The sequence below is a fragment of the Dermochelys coriacea genome, chromosome 1 (assembly GCF_009764565.3).
Source record: "Dermochelys coriacea isolate rDerCor1 chromosome 1, rDerCor1.pri.v4, whole genome shotgun sequence".
In the NCBI taxonomy this organism is placed as follows: Eukaryota; Metazoa; Chordata; order Testudines; family Dermochelyidae; genus Dermochelys; species Dermochelys coriacea.
Window position 1 is genome coordinate 5,374,992 of NC_050068.2, and position 21,256 is coordinate 5,396,247.

General features: G+C 47.9%; 2 pseudogenes; both read left to right on the top strand.

The window, feature by feature from the left end:
- Nucleotides 1-5,015: 5,015 nt before the first annotated feature.
- LOC119845616 lies at nucleotides 5,016-6,840 on the top strand (annotated as a pseudogene).
- Nucleotides 6,841-16,258: 9,418 nt separating this feature from the next.
- LOC119842984 lies at nucleotides 16,259-17,223 on the top strand (annotated as a pseudogene).
- The last annotated feature ends 4,033 nt before the right edge of the window (nucleotides 17,224-21,256 follow it).

Here is a 21,256-nt window from a genome sequence, read left to right on the forward strand (position 1 = left end):
AGAAGGAGGTTTCTGACCATCTGAGCAGGGAGGTTCTGAAACAGCCACCCAACAGGAGGAGAGGGGAACACACAACCCAGCTTATTTTAAGATGGAGCTTGACACATTTATGCACTGGATTGTATACCAGGGTCACCTGACATAGCAGGGGACTGGACTCATTGACCCCAGAAGTCCGTTCCAGGCCTGTGTCCCTGTGGGTCACGTTTTGCCCATTTTGCATCCCACTGGGCGCTCATGTGGAGTTGCTTGTGCACTATGACCCTTCTCTGGGCCCTGGCCGATGGATTTGTCCCTCAATAGATTCAGGAGAAAGCATGACTCAGCGTTATCATCTGGAAAAGGAGTTGTTCTTGGGCTCCTGTTTAGTGATGTCACCGGAGTTTAATTCCCTGAGTTTCTGCTAATCTCAACATGCTGAGCTGCCAGCTGCCCCCTCCCCAGCCACAAGCCCCAAAGGAAGGGTGGTTCCGGCCTTGGACTCCGAAGAACTGGCTTCAGTTCCAGGCTCTTCCACAGGCTTCTTCTGTGATTCATAGATTCATAGATACTAAGGTCAGAAGGGACCATTCTGATCATCTAGTCCGACCTCCTGCACAGCGCAGGCCACAGAATCTCACCCACCCACTCCTATGAAAAACCTCACCCATGTCTGAGCTATTGAAGTCCTTAAATCATGGTTCAAAGACTTCAAGGAGCAGAGAAGCCTCCCTCAAGTCAACCATGCCCCATGCTACAGAGGAAGGCGAAAAACCTCCAGGGCCTCTCCAATCTGCCCTGGAGGAAAATTCCTTCCCGACCCCAAATATGGCGATCAGCTAAACCCTGAGCATATGGGCAAGATTCACCAGCCAGATACTACAGAAAATTCTTTCCTGGGTAACTCAGATCCCATCCATCTAATATCCCATCTCAGGGGATTTGGCCTATTTACCCTGAATATTTAAAGATCAATTACTTACCAAAATCCCATTATCCCATCATACCATCTCCTCCATAAACTTATCAAGTAGAATCTTAAAACCAGATAGATCTTTTGCCCCCACTGCTTCCTTTGGAAGGCTATTCCAAAACTTCACTCCTCTGATGGTTAGAAACCTTCATCTGATTTCAAGTCTAAACTTCCTGGTGGCCAGTTTATACCCATTTGTTCTTGTGTCCACATTGGTGCTGAGCTGAAATAATTCCTCTCCCTCTCCTGTAGTTATCCCTCTGATATATTTATAGAGAGCAATCATATCTCCCCTCAACCTTCTTTTAGTTAGGCTAAACAAGCCAAGCTCCTTAAGTCTCCTTTCATAAGACAAGTTTTCCATTCCTCGGATCATCCTAGTAGCTCTTCTCTGTACCTGCTCCAGCTTGAATTCATCCTTTTTAAAGATGGGAGACCAGAACTGCACACAGTATTCTAGGTGAGGTCTCACCAGTGCCTTGTATAACGGTACTAAAACCTCCTTATCCCTACTGGAAATGCCTCTCCTGATGCATCCCAAAACCGCATTAGCTTTTTTCACAGCCATATCACATTGGCAGCTCATAGTCATCCTATAATCAACCAATACTCCAAGGTCCTTCTCCTCTTCTGTTACTTCTAATTGATGCGTCCCCAATTTATAACTAAAATTCTTGTTATTAATCCCTAAATGCATAACCTTACACTTCTCTCTATTAAATTTCATCCTATTACTATTACTCCAGTTTACAAGGTCATCCAGATCCTCCTGTATAATATCCCGATCCTTCTCTGAATTGGCAATACCTCCCAGCTTTGTATCATCTGCAAACTGTGACCTTGGTCAACTCACTTAGTCCCTCTGTGCCTCAGCAATATGTGTTTTAATATGGCTCAATATAGAGGTTTATGTCTAGGAATAAGGGTCACAGGCCATTCTTACTGGATGGCGGACCCAATCTTGGGAAGCAGTGACTCTGAAAAAGACTTGGGGGTCATAATCAGCTGAACATGAGCTCCCAATGCAATGCTACAGACGAAAAAGCTAGAGCAACCCAGAATGTACAACCAGGGGAATCTCGAGGAGGGGCAGAGAGGTTATTTTACCTCTGTGTTTGGCTCTGGTGTCTACAGTTCAAGAAGGGCATTGATAAATTGGAGAGGGGTCAGAGAAGAGCCTAGAGAATGATTAAAGGTTTAAAAAACCTGCCTTAGAGTGATAGCCTGAAGAAGGTCAATCTATTTAGCTTAATGAAGAAAAGGTGACAGGGTGACTTGATCACAGTCTGTAAGTACTTGCATGAGGAACAAACATTTAACCATGGGCTCTTCAGTCTATCAGAGAAAGTTATAACAGGATCCAATGGCTGGAAGCTGAAGCTAGACACATTCAGACTGGAACTAAGGTGTAATTTTTTTCAACAATGAGGGTAATTAACGATTGGAACAATTTACCAAGGGCTGTGGTAGATTCTCCATCACTGACAATTGTTAAATCAAGGCAGGAGGTTGTTCTAACAGCTCTGCTCTAGGAGTTATTGTGGGGCAGGTCTCTGGCCTGTGCTATGCAGGTGTTCAGACTCGATGATCACAATAGTGCCTTCTGGCCTTGGGATCTGCCCAGTGGTGTTAGTAGCATTTCCCTACCGCACGGAGTGTTGTACTGATAAATATGTTACAGATTGACAGGTGCTCGGACGTTACAATAATTGGGGCCAGAAGCAGATTTCAGCTCTGTGTGCCCCATATGGGTGATTTGGGGCACTGGGTGGAGAATCTGAACTCTTCCCAACGCCCCTTGGTGATGAGGCCTGTCATTAGCACAGCCCCCTTTGACGAGGGAGTTCCAGGCCCCTCCTGCAGCTCGGCAGTAAGAGGGGGAATCAGGACATGCTTTGAGAGAGCGAAGGACCTGGAAAGCATTGCCTGGCTGAACAGAGCCTTGCTGGGGGGTCCCTCATTCTGATCCTGACCCCACCCACACCATGAGCAGTGAGAGCTGCTCTCGCCCTGGAGACAGACCTCATACCTGCATCCAAATTTCCATCATCACCAAGTTTGGGGGTAGCTGGATCTGGGGGAGGGGGTTGTTTGGGTCCAATAGAGAGCTAGCCGCAGGCATTTGGAGCTAGGCTTGGGTCACACCCCTTTCTATTAAGTATGTGCATGACCTTGCTTAGCCGGCATGTGCATGTTTAATGCCTGAACAAGGGGAAGAGACCCTCTGAGCTGTGCCACAGGAGCCAGTGAATCTGCGAACGAGGCACTGTTATGTCCAGCTGTCTATGGCGTAACCCTGATCCTTAAAACCGGGGGCTCTGTAGCCCAGTGCAGAGGGAAACAGTGTTGTTAGTAGATAGGTCTGTTTGTTAGCCTGGGGTTGAATTTTGGGTTTGACTTTTTTATACTCTTATACTAAAATGTGTAAACAAGGGACAAAGACACTGTGATGTTGCTTCTGCCTAGTCAGCTGGATTTGTTAGTACAATGGGAACAGATACGAGCATTAAAGTGTTACCTCAGAGCACACTTTAAGATTCCCTCAACCCCTATCTCAAGGCAAAGTCAAGCAACCAGTCGGGGGGGCGAAGGGGCTTGTAGGGGGAAGGTATAAAACACTAAATGCCCAAAGAAATGCCTGTCCCTGACCACAGCACAACCTCACTCCTTACCCCTCCCATGGGGTACAAAAGGGGTGGGATGAAGACCCCAGACCCAAAATGGAACATGACTCTAAGTTGTAAGGGGTGGGACTGTGGGCATGCATTGGGCCTACTAAGAAGGAGAAGGTGGGGATGGGAATGGGAATAGGGAATGGGGAAATGGGAATGGAGAACGGGGACACAGGCAAGGCTCTGGGGCATCAGAGCTGGGAAGGGGGACACGGGGTAAAGGCTCTGTGGTGTCAGAGATGTGAACAGAACACTGGGCAACAGACTCTGCCAGTATCTAGAGCTCTGGACATGTTTGCTTGGAACTAACCCCAATAAACATCATATTGTCTGCACTTTGGACTTCTGGTCTTCTGCTTTCTGTTTGCATGACAAGAACCAGGGAAGGGGGTGAAAGGAAAGCCCCCTAACAAGCGTCTCTGTCACTGACGGACTGTGTGGCCAGAAATGTCCACTAACTAACCCTCAGTGCCTTCGTTTGTGGGTGCTCCGCTTAAGATACAGGGCCAGCAGCACCAACTCCTGGGATTTTATTGGGAGTATTGTACTATTTCTTGTCTTTCTTAAAGCCCCAACTTCTGGGATCAAGACACTGTGCGGGAATCCCAGTTTTCAGTTTTCCTAAGAAAGTTTTTTTTTAAAGTGAGTTGCAGAAAAGCTAGAAACCCTGAATCAGGTGCATCCCAAAGACTGAGAAACCAAAGGCACATGAAAACGAATCCCACATTAGTGTATTTTTAAATCTCATTATTTTAAAACCAATCTCATGGTTTTGGGGGGTATGAGTCATACTTGTTGTATGGGGCCAGGCGATACTGCATCCCTAGTTCAAAAGATACACTCTCATTCAGCCACAAGGTGCTGGGCTCAAGACCAGAATTCAATGAGTGAAATTCCCTTACCTATATTTTGCAGAAGCTCAGTATAGATGATTGCAACGGACCTTTCTGACCCTAATATCTATGAACGTGGGTATGCAAAGTCTGATAAGCCCTAGATCACTGGACAATGGAAAACATTCACCTTGACCCTTCCAGGTCTCAGATTTCCCTTCTGTAATAATGCCAATAATTTTTGTGGAAGTGCACAAGCCAAAAAAGGAACGTGTCCTCTATCCCCCAACAAGCTCTTGCGAGCTATAACCCTATGACCTGACGTTCCCATATGAGTGCTGACAGCTGCCAGGACTGGTGCACTGTACTGGGAAATATTTACAGACTGTGCAGCCCCTGGAGACACTGAGGGAATGATTCTGATCACACTCAAACCAGTGTAAATCCACTAACATTAATAGAGCGAGGCCAGCAGCAGTGAGATCAGAATGGGACTTGCTGTGATACTGATAACGATAATTGGTTAGATTCCAGGCTTCTGTAAAGGCAGCTGGACAATAGCAACACGCCCCACCCATGTCAGCTTCCAACAACATCAGCTTCAGCGCTTCCACCTTCACTTTGATTGGAATCCCAGGGCTGGAGGCAGGTCATTTCTGGCTGGCTTTTCTTCTGTTCTCATTGTACCTCTTCGCCGTGCTTGGGAATGGCATCATTATTTATATCATCAAAGCCAAGCAAAACCTCCATGAGCACATGTATCTTCTCCTCTGCATGCTTGCAGCCATTGATATACTGATCTCCACATCCACCATGCTGAGTGTTCTGGGCCAAGGTGCTCGAAGCACCGCAGGCCTGGCAGGAGGACTCTGAGAAGAACGAGGCTTACACACAGCTGTGAGTTATTGGCTTTACTGAAGGTTAGTGACCCACCCACAACGGGGACTCCAAGCGTTGCAGTCACGGAGGCAGACCCAGCACACCGGAGCTTTGCCTGGGACGGAGGCCATCGGAGGGGCAGACAGTCAGCATTAATAAGCATTACACAAAAACAGCTTATGAATATAAAATTAGTGCTTCTTAAAGGGGGGCTCTCTACTACCTGGCAAAGGGCCATGCAAAGCAGCTGTGTCCTTCAAGAACTATTTTTATCCCACAAAAACAAAGCAGCTGTCTATGTTCCACAGTAACCTCTCGGCTCAAAAAAGCGAAAGTTCCCTGGCTAGGCCGTAACAAAGTTTTCCGCAGTCCCTTACACCGAGGATGATGGATCTCCTCTGATTCAACTCCACCACCATTGGGTTTGATGCATGCCTGCTCCAGATGTTCTGCACCCACTCTCTGTCGGGCATGGAGTCCACTGTCTTGCTGGCCATGGCTTTTGATCGCTACGTGGCCATATGCTGTCCCCTGAGGCATGCTGCCATCCTTACCAGTCCCAGCATAGCCAAGATAGGGCTGGCAGCAGTAATCAGAGGAGCTACCGTGATGGCCCCCTTGACCATTTTTATTTAAAGGCTGCCCTTCTGTGGCTCCAGAGTTCTCTCCCATTCCTACTGCTTGCACCAGGATGTGATAAAACTGGCCTGTGACGATATAAAAGTCAATATCATATACGGTTTGATTGTTATTATCTCTGTTATTGGGCTGGACTACCTGCTGATCTCCCTGTAGTACATCTTCATTCTCAGGGCCGCTTTGAGTCTGAGCCAGGAGGCCCGGCTCAAGGCACTGGGCACCTGCATCTCCCACATCTGTGCCGTCTTCCTGTTCTATGTGCCATTCATGGGCCTGTCCATGGTGCACAGGTTTGGGAAGATACATGGTTCCAACTTCCATGTTGTAATGGCCAACGTCCACTTGCTGGTGCCCCCAGTACTCAACCCAATAGTGTATGGGGTGAAAACCAAGCAAATCCGTCAAAGGATCATGAGGCTGTTTCAAAGAACTACCCAGTGATGGGACCTTTCATCTAGCCAGCTGCATAGTCATTCAAAACAGAAGCAATCATTAATAGCCCACATGGCCAATCCAGAACATCACTCGACAAGCAGGACAATTCCCCACGCACCCTTGTACCCAAAGCAAACCTGATCTAGATCACAGAGGCACACAGCCAGCCCCTGGAGTTTCCCTTTCATCCAACAGCCACAGCTAGAGTGGCACCAAAAGGGAAACAAGAGATGAGTCTGAGTAAGCCAGTCCTCTCCCCTGCCCTCCCCATCGGCTCCTACGGGAGCCATCCGAATGCAGCAGATCCCAACAGCCTTGCTCCCCACCAGAAGCCTGAGGAACTTCATGGTGGTCTAAGAGAGCCACCAGCCCTTGGAACTGGCATTGAAATCAACAGATTTCCATTGAGCACTGAACACAGCGTATGGCCTCCTAATTTCAGTTCTGCGGCTGACACTGATACACTATGTCATCTTGAGTCCTGCATGGTATATCTGTATCGGTGGAATACATGACACCCTGTCTCTTAATAGCTGAGAATAAATAATAGCTGCGAAAAAAGCATAAATGAAACATGATCTTACATCTGGTAATCCTGGGGGAATTCTGTGCCAAAAAATTAAAAATTCTGCACACAATATTTGAAAATTCTGCAAATTTCTTCATATTTTATTTGTCAAAATAACACCATATAATCATGCCAGTTACGATTATTTTGGTAATTTATTTCAAAATATCTGTCAGCAAGTATGTCTGTAACAATGCATACCCAAAAAAAAAAGATTCTGGTAATTTTTTTTTTTTTACAAATAGATTCCATACAAGGCATATTAATACAGAACTTTGTGTAATTCATTTAAATTACACGACAGAACTGTATTTCCTGCACCTGTCCAAAGCAGTGCAAAAGCTTGGAGGAGTCGTGGATAATGGAGGAGCTGAGGGAGAGTGAAGGAGCCTGCAGTGAACCTGGAGGGGTGTTGGGTGTGGGTGGGAGAAATATGGAACAGGTGCTGGGGGAGGGGAAGGTGGGGAGGAGCTGGAATGTTAGGGAGTTGAGGAGCCTCCCCCATGCAGACCCTGGCTGACCCCCAAGCCTCTCCCATTCAGTCAGGCACATCTGCCCCGTCCCTGCACCCTGCATCCCCATGGGTCTCTTCAGACCCCTGCCCCCATCCCCAGGCTCAACTCTAAGAGACTACCAGGCTTGGAAGGAACCCCAGGAGGTATCTAGTCCAACCCCCAGCTCAAAGCAGGACCAATCCCCAATTCTTGCTCCAGATCCCAAATGGCCCCCTCAAGGATCGAACTCACAACCCTGGATGCAGTGCCGCCACTCGCCCCCCAGAGGCCGCTGTGGCGCTACACCAGCCGGCTCTTCTGGCGCCACAGCGGCCTCTGGTGGGCAAAGGCGGCACTGCAGCACTTCTGAGGCAAAATGTAGTTTTATGTGGGAAAATACAGCATGATGCGGGGCAGATGGATTCTGCACTTCCTCAGATGCGCAGAATTCCCCCAGGGGTAATCTGATTGACAGACCCTCTCATGTCTGCTCCCATTCAAGACTATGTGTGGGAATAGGCCATATACTCTCAGGCACCTTATTCATGCCGTGTTTGGTTTTTCCCAAATGCATGCAAAGGAAGGACAGGTGTATGACTTAAGCACTCCTTTTCGCTCCTGGAATTACTTTCCAGGGGCATGTTTGTACATTCTAGTTGTTCTGTCTGCCCAAGGTTCACATTTTGGTGGAGAAACTTGACGCTGCACTTTTTTCAAGCCACATTGTAGAGCAGAGATGAAAATGCACTGATGCCCCTAAAACACAGAGCCTGAGCTTGTGTAAATTGGCGTAACTCTACTGACACTGAGGGACTGGCCCAGAAGCTATTACTCCCCTGCATCTGAAAGGGCCATGTTTACAGGAGAAATTACATTTACATTTTCACACTCAGGTCAATTTTTATCTCATTTCTTCACTCAGAGTGTGGTAATGTTTGTCTCAGACATAGCTATATGCAGACATAAATGTCAGAAATAATGAGCTATAACAGGTGTTGCAGATCTACAGGATTAGTGCTGCAGACCCCCAAGCTTTGGAACAGTCTCTAGGAGGAACCCCCGTCAGTGTGCCGGATCCTACGGGTCTTGCTCTTCCTCCAGAGTGAGCCACATGGCTTCACCATCTCCTTAAACTGAACCTCTGGGTTTTCTGCCCTCGTGCTTCCCCCTGAGCTCTGTTCAGTGAGTCTGACTGAAGCAGACTCCGTGATGGAGGCTCGTCCACACTTCAGGGATTAATGCTCCTCGCCAGCATTTGCAGCAGCTTCACAAACCAGTAGGGTTTATACATTAACTGGAACATGGCATAGGTAGTCTTTATGGCAGCAGAGAGAACTGAAGGTTAAAGCACAGTTCTTCTGGTTAGCTCAGAGCCCAGCCAAGTTGTAGTAACCCTTTGGTTCAAGCTCTGTTGGTCTCCCCAGTCTGACTGCCCTGGTCAGAGTCCAGGTGAGATCCCCAGCTCCTTCTAGCAGCCAGCTCTTATCCCCCACACCCCCCTCACACCTCTCCAGTCCTTTGATCACAGGCCAGCAATTGTTGTTCAATGGGGAAGTCCATGATATGGAGACTAAGGCCCAGATAGCTAGGAGACTCCTATACCTACGTCTCTAAGGTCCAGTCTACACTACAGACCTATCTCCGTATAACTATGTCACTTGAGGATGTGAAAAATCTACAGCCTTAAGCGATGCCATTACACTGACCTAACCCACACATAGACAGCCTATGTTGGTGGGAGAGCTTCGCCCACTGACATAGCTACCACCTCTCGGGGAGATGGCTTAACTACACTGATGGGAGACTTCTCTCCATCAGCTTAAGAGCGTCTGCATTAAAGCACTAGGTGGAGCAGCTGCATCGGTGCAGCTCCACTGATGCCTCATTTAGGTGTAGACCTGCCCTTAGCCTGCCCTGGATGCAAACAGGTCCTTTTCCACCCCTGCTGGGTAACAATGCAGCACACAGGGGAAACTGAGACACAGCACAGGACTCAAAAACACATTACAAAATACTCCACCACATCACGATAGGAGTTGTTCTCCTTGTCCTCTGAAGGCAAGACAAGAAGCAATGGGCTTAATCGCAGCAAGGGAGAGCTTTAGGTTAGATAGTAGGGAAAAACTCTCTAACTCTCAGGGGAGTCAAGCTCCAGAACAGGCTTCCAATAGAGGTTGTGGAATCCCATCACTGGAGGTTTTTAAAACCGGGGCAGGACAATCACCTTCAGGGCTGATCTAGGGATAGCTGGTCCTGCCTCAGTCTACAAGGGGACTGGAACTAGATGACATCTTGAGGACACTTCAACCCTGCATTTCTATGATCTCCCACCTGCAACCAACCAACCCCAGCTGGGTAAGGAAGCCTCGCTGAATCAATATGCTTCATCCTAGAGGTAGCTGGTTGGGACTTGGGCAGATGGTAGGTGGGAGCAACTTCCAGAGTGGGAAAGCCAGGTTGTCCATTCTGGGGTTCAGCTTGGGAGGCAAGAGCAAAACCTTCCCATGAGCTGCTGATTGCTGGAGGATGGGACCTGGGGGCACAGACAGATTCCAAGCCATGCAGGACTAATTCCAGCCTCCTGTAACACTCCTTGGGGTGCATTTCTGCTACTCTGCCTCTTTAAAAATAGGGTGAAAGCTGCTAAACAGATAGGACACTAAGCACAGGCGGCCCTGAGTTTTACAGGAGACGTTTATGATAACAGCCTTCCTGTAAAATCAAAGGGCGGAGAAGAAAGCCCTGTGTCTCTGAGCACCCTGGGGAATTATCAACTGCTTCTGCTGGAGAGGAGAAAAGGTAAGGTCCTCATAGGTCAGTCACATGTGATCCATTCCCAGATGATTGTCTAGGAGACTCTTGATCTGCTTTGCACACACAGATGCGACTCGGTCGCTTAGCCTTCTTGGTTGGACTCTCCTACAAGCTGGAGGTTGCTGCCAGCAGAGTCCCCTCCCTGAGAGGCAGTCACTTTGGTATACACTTTCCACCTTGATCCACCTTGGCCTGCATTTGTTAACCAGCCAAGCATGCAGCAAAGCCCATCTTTTAGCATGGGCGATGGGAGTGATGGGGGGCAGATGAAGCAAATGTGACCTGACGGTCACTGTGGCTGTGGAGCCCTGTAGCTCTTAATGGGCCAGCTGAGGGAGTGGCAGAATACAGGCAGCTCAGCCCATGAATGGTGGCTTTGTCTATGGAAATGTTTCCTGTTTTATCTCATGGGATGCCTGGAATCCTAAGACTGGAGCTACAAAACAGAAATAAACACATAAACTGAATACATACGGAGACTGCAGGGCAGATGCGGGGGGGAAATCATGGGAAGGCTGAAGAAGGATGTAGAAAAATTGAAAAGAGTCCAGTGGAGGGCAACAAAAATGATTAGGGGGCTGGAGCACATGACTTCTCAGGAGAGGCTGAGGGAACTGGGGTTATTTAGTCTGCAGAAGAGAAGAATGAGGGGGGGATTTGATAGCAGCCTTTAACTACCTGAAGGGGGTTCCAAAGAGGATGGAGATAGGTTGTTCTCAGTGGTAGCAGATAACAGGACAAGGAGCAATGGTCTCAAGTTGCAATGGGGGAGGTCTAGGTTAGATATTAGGAAACACTGTTTCACTAGGAGGGTGGTGAAACACTGGAATGCGTTCCCTAGGGAGGTGGTGGAATCTCCTTCCTTAGAGGTTTTTAAGGTCAGGCTTGACAAAGCCCTGGCTGGGATGATTTAGTTGCAGATTGGTCCTGGTTTGAGCAGGGGGTGGGACGAGATGACCTCCTGAGGTCCCTTCCAACCCCGATATTCTATGATTCTAAGGCTGCGGTGAGCACACTGTGGGTAGGAGACCTGAGGAAAAAGAGGCCATTTCTGCAGGGGATCATCCAGGTTGGCGCTGACCTGTTTGTTTCAGGTGATTTACTCTGCCAGCCAGTAAAAATCAGAACAAGAATAGAACCAGGAAACCCAGATCTCACTGAATTGGCAGTCATATATGAATTCCCAGGCACATTCGGAGACACAGGATTTTTGCCTGGACGTGGCGAAATACAGAGCTTGGGTTACATGCGTTGACTGAGGCCCGGTGATTTCCTTAGGGTTCTGTCTGAAGTACATGCTTCGGAATTCAGAAATCCAGAGAAGAGGGCATGTGGGGAATGCACTAAATTATCCGGGAGCCTCTCAGAAGAATGTCTCCAATCCACTCGCCGGGCCCTCAGAACAATTCGGAGCAGCGTTTTGTTGTTCTGACGTTACCGAGTTCCATAAAAAACCCTCGTCGTCTGAAATCCCTTCTTTTGTTTTCAAAAGAGAAGACGCCATCTTGTACGTAATTCAACCTTGTACCACCAGACACTGGCCTGTAGAGTTAAGCTGGTGTCAGTCTTTAGTGGGCACAGGGCAGAGGTGAAAGTAAGCCAGTACGCCCCGGTACGGGGTACCGGCAAGAGCAGGTGCACCGTACTGGAGCAGCCCGGCTTCCCCAGGGGGCAATTTAAAGGGCCTGGGGCTCCAGCCACTGCTGGGAGCCCCAGGCCCTTTAAATTGCCTCCAGAGCCCCACTGCTGGAGCCATGGGGTAGCAGCTGCAGGGCTCTGGGAGCTATTTAAAGGGCTGGGGTGGTAGAAGCAGGGGAGCCACACGCCCTTTAAATAGCCCCCAGAGCCCTGGGGTAGCAGCGGCTCCAGCTGCTTCTGCAGCCCCGGTCCTTTAAATAGCCGCTGGAGCCCCGCCGCTTCCCCGGGGCTCCAGGGGTATTTAAAGGGCCCGCAACTCCCCTGCTTCTAGCTGGGGAAGCGGTGGGGCTCCAGCAGCTATTTAAAGGGCTGGGACAGTAGAAGAGGGGAGCCCCAGGCCCTTTAAATAGCCCCTGGAGCCCCGGGCTGCTGCTGCTACCCACGTGGTGGGAGGGCACTTACCTTACAGTGTGGGCTGGCGCTGGCTCTGACCCCCTCAAACCCACCCCTTCCGCCCTATGTCCCACCCCTTCCGGGGCCCAGAACTGGCCCCAGTGTACCGGTAAGTCACTCGACTTACTTTCACCCCTGGCAGGGGGCATGTTTTAAGCTGTTGAGTTACAAATGATTTTATCCCAGGTCAATATAGTTTAGAGTATAGAGAAGCAACCCCAGGGAGGGTAACTTGTCTAAACTGTTTCGGTACCAATTCAAGGAGGTGACTCCCCCACTATTTTGAGTCACATGTGGTTCTTCTTGTAGACACACTTTTGTCATATTTGCCTTCTGACCAACTGGGTTGTACATTTATAACCTACAGTTTCTATTTACAGTTACAGCAGAGGTCCCCAAACTGTGGGGTGTGCTCCCCTATGGGGGCACAGAGGAATGTCTTGGGGGTCATGGTGAGGCCTGGGCCAGCCCTCCCAGGGGGGTGGGGAGGGAGTGCCATACAGCCTTTTCCCACCCCCAGCTCTGCTCCGGTCCCGCCCCCAGCCATGTCCCTGGCTCCTGATGCCGCACCTGGCCCTGTCCCTAACATCAGCAGGGCTCCGCACCTGGCTGAGATCTTGGCTGCTCTGCCCCCAGCCTCAGCCACTAGCCATGGCTCAATTCCCAGCCTGGTGGCAAAGCCAGGAGTGGAGCTACACCTGGCCACAGGCCCAGCTCAGCTGCAGCTTCACTCCAACCCCCAGCCTCGACCCCTGGCACGGCCCCATTCCCAGCCCCAAATCCACCCCCAGTTGCGGTCCCAGCCTCAGCCCCCATACACCCCTGTTCGCATTGCCCCCTCCACCCGAGCCACAGCCCTGTCCACAGCTCTGGGGACAGGGGTCCGAGGACAGGGATAAGAGCGGGGTGTGACCCTCAAAAGTTTGGGGACTGCTGAATTAGAGACTTCTTTCAAATACTCTATGGAAGGCAGAAATCACCTGAATTCACATTTATAGCTGTCTTTCAAATATAATATAAAGAAAACTAGTCTACATGATTAGAAGCAAAGTAGAAGCGGTAAAACTACATTCCGGGATCTGTGTAAGTAGACAGGGAGATCATAGACGTTTTATAGCGAAAGAGGTGTCATCCTAGCCACGTGCATTAGATTGGCATTCAGTCACTGCTTAAAGTCAGAGATTTCCTAAAGAGTTTATTTAACTAGCGTAAATCTTCATTTCATAAAGCAAACAAGCAAAAGTGCTCATGTGTGGTAAAAACCCTGGAGAGGAAAGACAGTAGCATTCTATGAATCCTAGGCAGAGAGCCTGGAAGCAAGCGTACTTAGATTTCAAATATTCTGATGCACAGAGATACAAGAAGGGTTCAGTTAGGTGGCTTGTTTAAATATTTTATGAGTCTTCTCTCTCCCACTTCCTCTGGAAGACTTTTCATTTGATTTTTTCTTTTTGGTTTTTCCCTCTAATAAAAAATATAAATGATTTGACAAGACCGCATTTTACTCTTTATTTCTGGAAATAGAACACAGCTCAGAGCTCATATTCTTTTAGCCCTATACACCCAGTCCCCCTGAAAAGCTCAAGTCACAGCCCCCACCAAATGTACCTCTATAGTGACCCACGTCTCTCAACTCCCACCTGGGGAGTAAAGTCACCAGGGTGTCATTAGGAGGTATAAATACTCTCACCCAGTTGATCCTGGCTGAGTGGAGAGTCCTGCAGTTTGTGTGTGACTTCAGCATGTGCTGAGAGGGAAGAAGACGCAGCCAGGGTTCAGGTGCGCTGGGGAGTTTATATTAAGCTAATCAAGGATCTTTCTAAATAGGAGATTTTAAAGGAAATGGAAAGCTTTGGGCCAAATCTGCTGTCAGTCACACTGGTGTAAAACTGGAATGATTCTGGATTTAGGCCCGTATAAGTGAGAGTAGAGTGAGATTGATCATTTAGAAGGGAACTATTTAATTCCATCAAAAAACAAACAAACAAATGATGTGAAGAAACCACTGAGTATTCAAAACATCAGGGGCATTCAGGTTACACACGGAGCCATAGTTCTCTCTCCTGGTACAATTGCACTGTGAGAGACTCTTTATTGTGTGTCTGTGTTATCATGGGAGATTTCAGTCTGGGGGACATATGTTTTGGCAGAGAGACAAGTAATGATTAGGACAGGGCAGTCATCTAAACGATCTCAGTCACTTGCTAAACTGGGCTCACTTGAACAACCTGCAGGTTACATTACAACATGCATTACAACTAAATGTGAGGTCCTACATCGAGGAACCAAGACCATAGATCACGCTTACAGGATGCGGGGCTGTGTTTTAGAAAGCACTGACTCAAAAAAGAACTTGGAGTCATGATGTGTAACCAGCTGTACATGAGGTCCTAGTGCAGTGTGGTGATGGAGAGAACAAATTCCCTCCTGGAAGGCATAAGCAGGGGAATATTGAGCAGAAATAGAGAGGTGTGTGGCTTGGAGAGACCATCACTGGACACTCTTTCTAGGTCCGGTGTCCACACTTCTAAAAGGTTGTTGACAGATTGAAAAGAGTTCAGAGCAGGTGATCATAATGGTCTCTTCTTGCCTTAAAATGTATGAATCCATAATTATTTGAGCACAATTTTTTCTCAGATCATGAAATAATTAATAATTTTTCTACAACCTTCCATCAATATGGCCTATAGCAGCTTGTAATATTTTTCCCTTTGTGAAAATAGTTTCTGCATATCTGTTCATTTGGACTTTTTATAGCATAAAATTTCTGCTCTCCAAAGTCTGTTTTGAATACATGTGACTTTTCTTAAGAGCCTTTGGTGAGGGACCTTGTCAAAGGCTTTCTGAAAGTCCAAATACACAATAGCCACTGAATCGCCCTTGTTCACATGTTTTTTGACCTCCTCAAAGAATTCTACTAGACTGGTGAGGGATGATTCTGTTCTTTACCATCATTTCAACCTATTCGCCTGGTTCCAAAGTTAGGCTCACTGGGCTGTAATTGCTGTAATCAGAGGCTGATTTAAGTGATAGGTCACATACCACAGTTAGTAGTTCTGCAATTTGATATTTGAGTTCCTTCAGAATTCCTGGGTGAATCCCATCTGGTCCTGGTGACTTATTCCTGTTTAACTGATCAGTTTGTTCCAAAACCTCTTCTGTTGACACCTGGGACAGTTCCTCAGATTTGTCACCTAAAAAGAACGGCTCAGTTATCCCAGAAGTTGGTGGGGAGTTCACTCCCTGGCTTCAATGGGAGCAGGATCAGACTCATTGGCTCTTTGGGTATGTCTACGCAGCGAGCAGCAGTTAGTCTCACAGTTTGGTTGACAGACGCAGACTCGTGCTTCTCGAGGTACTGCACTAAGAATAGCTGTGTAGATGTTGAGGCTCGGGCTCTGAAGCTGAGTTCAAAATAGCACTACTCATGCATGTTCCCCGATGTACTATGTTCATCCAGGCTGAATACCCAGAATGTGCTGCTGAATGTACCAGGTACATCTTGCTACATGCAGCTTAACATGCCAGGTATTTCTAGGCTGAAAGCACGTGCCGTGCAGGCAGATAAACTAGGTACATCATGGAAGAATGCACACTAAACAATATGCATCTCCTACTACCGAGGTATACCAGGTAGGATACTTGTAACCAAGTGGGGTTCATTACTCGTGACTTGTAATGACATTCTAAGAACTTTAAATGATTTTGCACAGAAAAATATCAGGGTTTGTATAATTACTGTTATTGCAACATGACTGATGAACTCAACAAAAGGTCAGTCCACTTCTTCCAGAGCTGAGACTGGCCCCTCGCATTTATTTAATGTACAGGTCTGTTCATTCCATGTGTTATGTTTTATTGAAAGGAAAGACTTGCAAAAGATGCCACAACAAGACCTGTCAGGTTCCAACGGCACAGGCTCTGATCCATCAGTGTTCTTCCTCACGGGCATCCTGGCGCTGGAAGCCCTGCACCTCTGGATATCTATCGCCTTCTGCTCAGTCTTCACCCTGGCTCTTCTAGGAAACTGCACCTTTTTGTATGTTATCAAGACAGAGCCCTCCCTCCATCAGCCCATGTTCCATTTCCTCGCCATGCTGGCCATCATCGATCTGGTTTTATCCACAACCACCGTGCTGAAAATACTGAGCATCTTCTGATTTAATTCCAGGGAGATCAGATTTAAAGCCTGCCTAGTGCAGATGTTTTTCCTTCACTCGTTCTCCATCATGCAGTCTGCTGTGCTGCTGGCCATGGCCTTCGACAGGTACGTGGCCATCTGCAACCCCCTGAGATATGCCACCATCCTGACCAATTCAGTGATAGCAAAGATCGGGCTGGTGGCTTTGGCCCGGGCTGTTCTGCTTATGGTCCCTCTGCCCTTCCTCCTCCTGGTCCCTTCCTGCCCTACTGCGGGTCCCACGTCATCGCCCATTGCTACTGTGAGCACATGGCCGTGGTCAATCTGGCCTGTGCCCACATTATGTTCAATAACATCTATGGGATCATCGTAGCTCTCTTCATTGTGGGGCTGGATCTGATGTTAATCTCCCTATCATATGTCAAGATCCTGAGGACTGTCTTAAGCCTGGCATCCCAGGAAGAGCAGCTCAAGGCTTTCAGCACCTGTGTTGCCCATCTTTGTGCCATCTTAGTGGTCTACACACCAGTGGTCCTCTCCTCAATAATTCACAGATTCGGCCACCAAGTCGCCCCACATGTACACATCCTGATGGCCAATTTCTACCTCCTCTTTCCTTCCATGATGAACCCCATAGTGTACGGTATGAAAACCAAACAGATTCGTGACCGGCTGCTTCTCCTGTTCCGAGAGAAAAGCTTCTAGGCTGAGCAGGAGGGGGCTGCTGAGCGATCAGGAAACAGAGGATGCAGGAGAGGTTTTCTGAGTAACTTAGACAGCATGGTTGTGGGGGCTTTGTGTACGCTGGGATGGGAACTCCACCTCCAACTCATAGGAAGCCATACACCGTCCCCTACACGAGATTAGCGCTGCTGGCCAGAAGATGATCTTAGCCATGACCTTGTCCTCACTCGGCCCCATGTGTGTAGCGCTGGTAACAAAGATGAGTGTGAAGCCTCCTTGCACCTTCTCTTGCTGTGCTGGAACATCTGGCCTTTATTACTGACACACCCAGCCACAGCCACGGACGTGCACGCTGCAGGAACAAATGCAGTTGTGGTGTCTGAACATTATAGAGCCTATCCCAAGTTGTTTAATAATACCACTGTGACACTCTGTACCTTGGGAGAACACCCTGCACCCATGTTCATCCTTATAATATGATTGTGTGGTATCCAGTGCAAAGTTTGTCATGTCGGGTGTCTTTGGAAGGCTCATGATGCACTGAGCATTGTTGTCATAGTACTGTTATAGGTTGTAATTTCATGTATATAATTATGAGGCTGAAAATGTGTCCTCAAGGCTTAAAACAAGCCCAGGCAAAACTCTCCAGGAGCAGAGGCGAATGTCACAGTGGCGCAGCGAGCAAGGTGTATGTACAGCTTGTTACTCCAAAAGGAGTTCACACTTTAAGCATTGATATTTATGATTTTAAGTGAGTCTTCAGTGCAGTGGCTAAGAACAGTCAGAAGGAGGTCACAGTTTTGTTATTTTCTGTTTATTTATTTTGGATGAGGGAAGTAAGCACAAGAAAGCAGAAAAATGACTGCTAGTGAGGCAGCTACAAAACTAGAGTGGGCCAGGCTGTAAGCAGCAGAGAAGGAAAAGGACCGTGAGTTTCAAATGTAGCAGGCAGAAATGAGCCTCAAAGAAGAGGGGGCTGCACACAGAAGGGCTACAGAAGAAAAAGAGAGAGAGAGAAAGAGAGAGAGAGAGAGAGAGAGAGAGAGAGAAAAAACAGCAGCTGGACCTGCTAGAGAAGCAGAACCAGAGGCCCCCGACCCCAATGACTCCCATCACTCCAAAAATCTACAAATGGGAACACTTATGTCCTGCATACAGTGAGGAGGACAATATTGCTGAATATCTGACTGCCTTTTACAGGCTGTGTGTGATACATGAAATCCCTGCTGGTAAGAGAGTTTCTACCCTGATTGTGAAATTAACTGTAAAGCTTGAAATGTGTTCAATGAAATGCCTATTGAAGATGCTTTAGACTATTGTAAATTTAAACATACTGTTTTGCAAAGTTTTCAGTTTACCCCTGAAACATATAGAGTTAAATTTAGGGATCTTAAGAGGGATATTGGGATGAGTAATGGGGAATATGTAAACAAAATGAAAGATTTGTTGGGAAAATGGGTGAGGGGTAAAGAGGTGGCAAGTTTTGAAGGAATGCTTGGTCTTGTTGCTCAAGAGCATTTCCTAGGCATATGAAAGGCTGATGTAAAGCAGTGTCTGTGGGACAAAGATGTAAAGTCTGGGGATGCGATGGCTGTTTTAGCTGATGCCTTCGAACAGACTCAGGTATCTATTGAGGCCAGGCCCCAGAAAGACGGGTCTAAAGCTGGTGGGAAGGGAGGATCCCATTTTATCCCTAGCAAGACAGAGGGTGTCTGGGAGGCTGGGTACTCACCTCCCCAAAACCATTCCTCAAACCCTCATCCCAAATCTCCTGTAAAAGCAGAAGAGCCCAAAAGGTGCTATCAGTGTAAGCCCACTGATCCCCTGAGGAATAAATGCCCTGTGCTAGGAGGAAGCAGGCAACCAATAGTTCATGTTAGTTCTGCTGTCCTCACCACAGAACCCCCACAAGCAATCAAAACTTATCATATTGGCTCTGTGAGGTTAGCCTCTGCAGAACCAGATATGGAGCAGGCTAAGGCTGTCCAAATTAATGGCGGGAATACTTGGGGCAGAGGGATACAGGGGTGCAGATCTCTCTGATTAAGCAGAGTGTGGTCCCAAAGGCCAGTATGCTGCCTGGCCAAATGACAGAGATCGTGGGGGTGGGCGAAAGCAGATTCCTCATATCACTAGCTAAAATCCATGCAGTGTGGGAAGCTTTGGAAAGTGTTTTGACTGTGAGGGTAATAGAACACCTCCTAGCTGACCTGCTCCTTGGTAATGATTTTTTCCATGTAGCTCAGGTTAAAGTATTTGCCTACAGAAGGAGGGAGTTTTATGCTGGGACACCCAAGGGAAAGGGTAAGGTCTCAGGAACTGCTGAGAGAATGGGAGAGCATCTCCATGATTCTCCTGCAGCGGGGGAAAACACTTGCTTCCAGGTGCAAGAGTAGTTGAGATCAACTCCTGCACTGCAGCTGGAGGCAATACCACATCAGGAAGGGATGGGGGTGTAATGTCTGCCAGGGAGAGAATTGTTCAGGCTGTTAGCTGCCAGCAAGTTGCAGATGAACCAGATATAAATCCCTCTCTAGAGAGCACAGAGAAATGTGTCTTAAGAGGGGGCCCAGGTCAGAATGGCTGAGTCAGCATCTGTGCACCCAGGCACTCAGCCCATGACCCAGGTTTTGAGAGGGAACTGTGTGACTGACTTCCTGGAGGGGGGCAGTCACACAGCTGACTTCTCAGGGACAGACAAAGGGGTGATGGAGGGTACCCCAATTCAGGTCCTGGTTTTTCAGGATGGTATTTCTGATAAATTTTTGGAAGGTACCTGTCTCTCTTTACATCAAGATGCAGCACCAACACCTGTGACAGCAGAGGAGTTGAGACCAGGAAATTGCCAGGTGGTAAGAACACATTTGTGAGAACACAAATGACCCAACTGACAGAGAAGGAGGTGTTTTCCCCCAGACTGGTGAGACACAGAGAACAGTTATGGGAAAGCTGCTGGGAAAAGGTTAATCTGATCGAAAGGTAAACACACCTAGCCCAGAGAGCACCGATCACAGCCCTCGAGGGGACAGAGAAGGACTCAGTGCTGGGAGGGGAAAACACAGGGTAATCCCAAAAGGGGAGCTGGATTTTCTGCATATGTACAGTCCTGGGGTTGGGAGACCAGCCCCCAAAGGGCCAGCCAATGTGCAGGATCCCCCTAAACATGGGAGAGAGTCAAAGGACACCATGGGTAATGAACAAACTAACCTCAAACTACACTATCTGAGCAGAGGGCATGGTAGCATAAAGATACTTGTAAACACCCTGTTAGGGGGCTTATTCCTTCACTCACTTACTTCCCTGGTCCTTCTCACATGAACAGAGAGCAACAATACCCAAAGTCCAAAGGTGCAAACAATTCGATGTTTATTGGGGTGAACTTCCAGCAAGCATGATTCCAGTTTCCTTCCTTAGTGTCCCCCTTCCCTGTTCTGACACCACAGAGCCTTACACCTGTGCGCCTGTTCCCATTCCTGCCCTTAGCCAAACATGATTCCAATTTCCCCACCTCCATTCCCTGTTCCCATTCCCCCACCCCACCCATTACTTCCTGATTGACTGCAGACTATATAGTAAAACTTGAGTTCTGCTTAGCTATACCTTAACCAATCATTTTACTGAAATTTAACTAACCAATCCTAACATATTGTAACATGATTATGTAACCAATTATATCCCACCACTTTAATTAGTTTACACCCAGCAAAAGTAATTATACAGCAGACAGGAACAATCACAGAACCAGACAGAGATTATACAGACAAACAATGGGAAAATGGGGACTACAATGATAGAACAACACAGAAATGAGGATTTCACATCCCAGCTATTGATAAGTGAGTTCTTGCCAGACAGGATGCTGTCAAACTAAGTTTCCTTTTACATCTTCTAGGCACTTCCCTTTCTCTGGAGGCGATAGGCATTATCAGGACAGGATTGTATCCTAACAGCCCAATAGCACCTTATTTCAATGTGACTAGGTTGGGATGTGAGGAGGTGACCGGTCGCTTCCCAGTTTATGGCTGCCTCTGTTGCTTAGCCAAAGGCCTTAGCC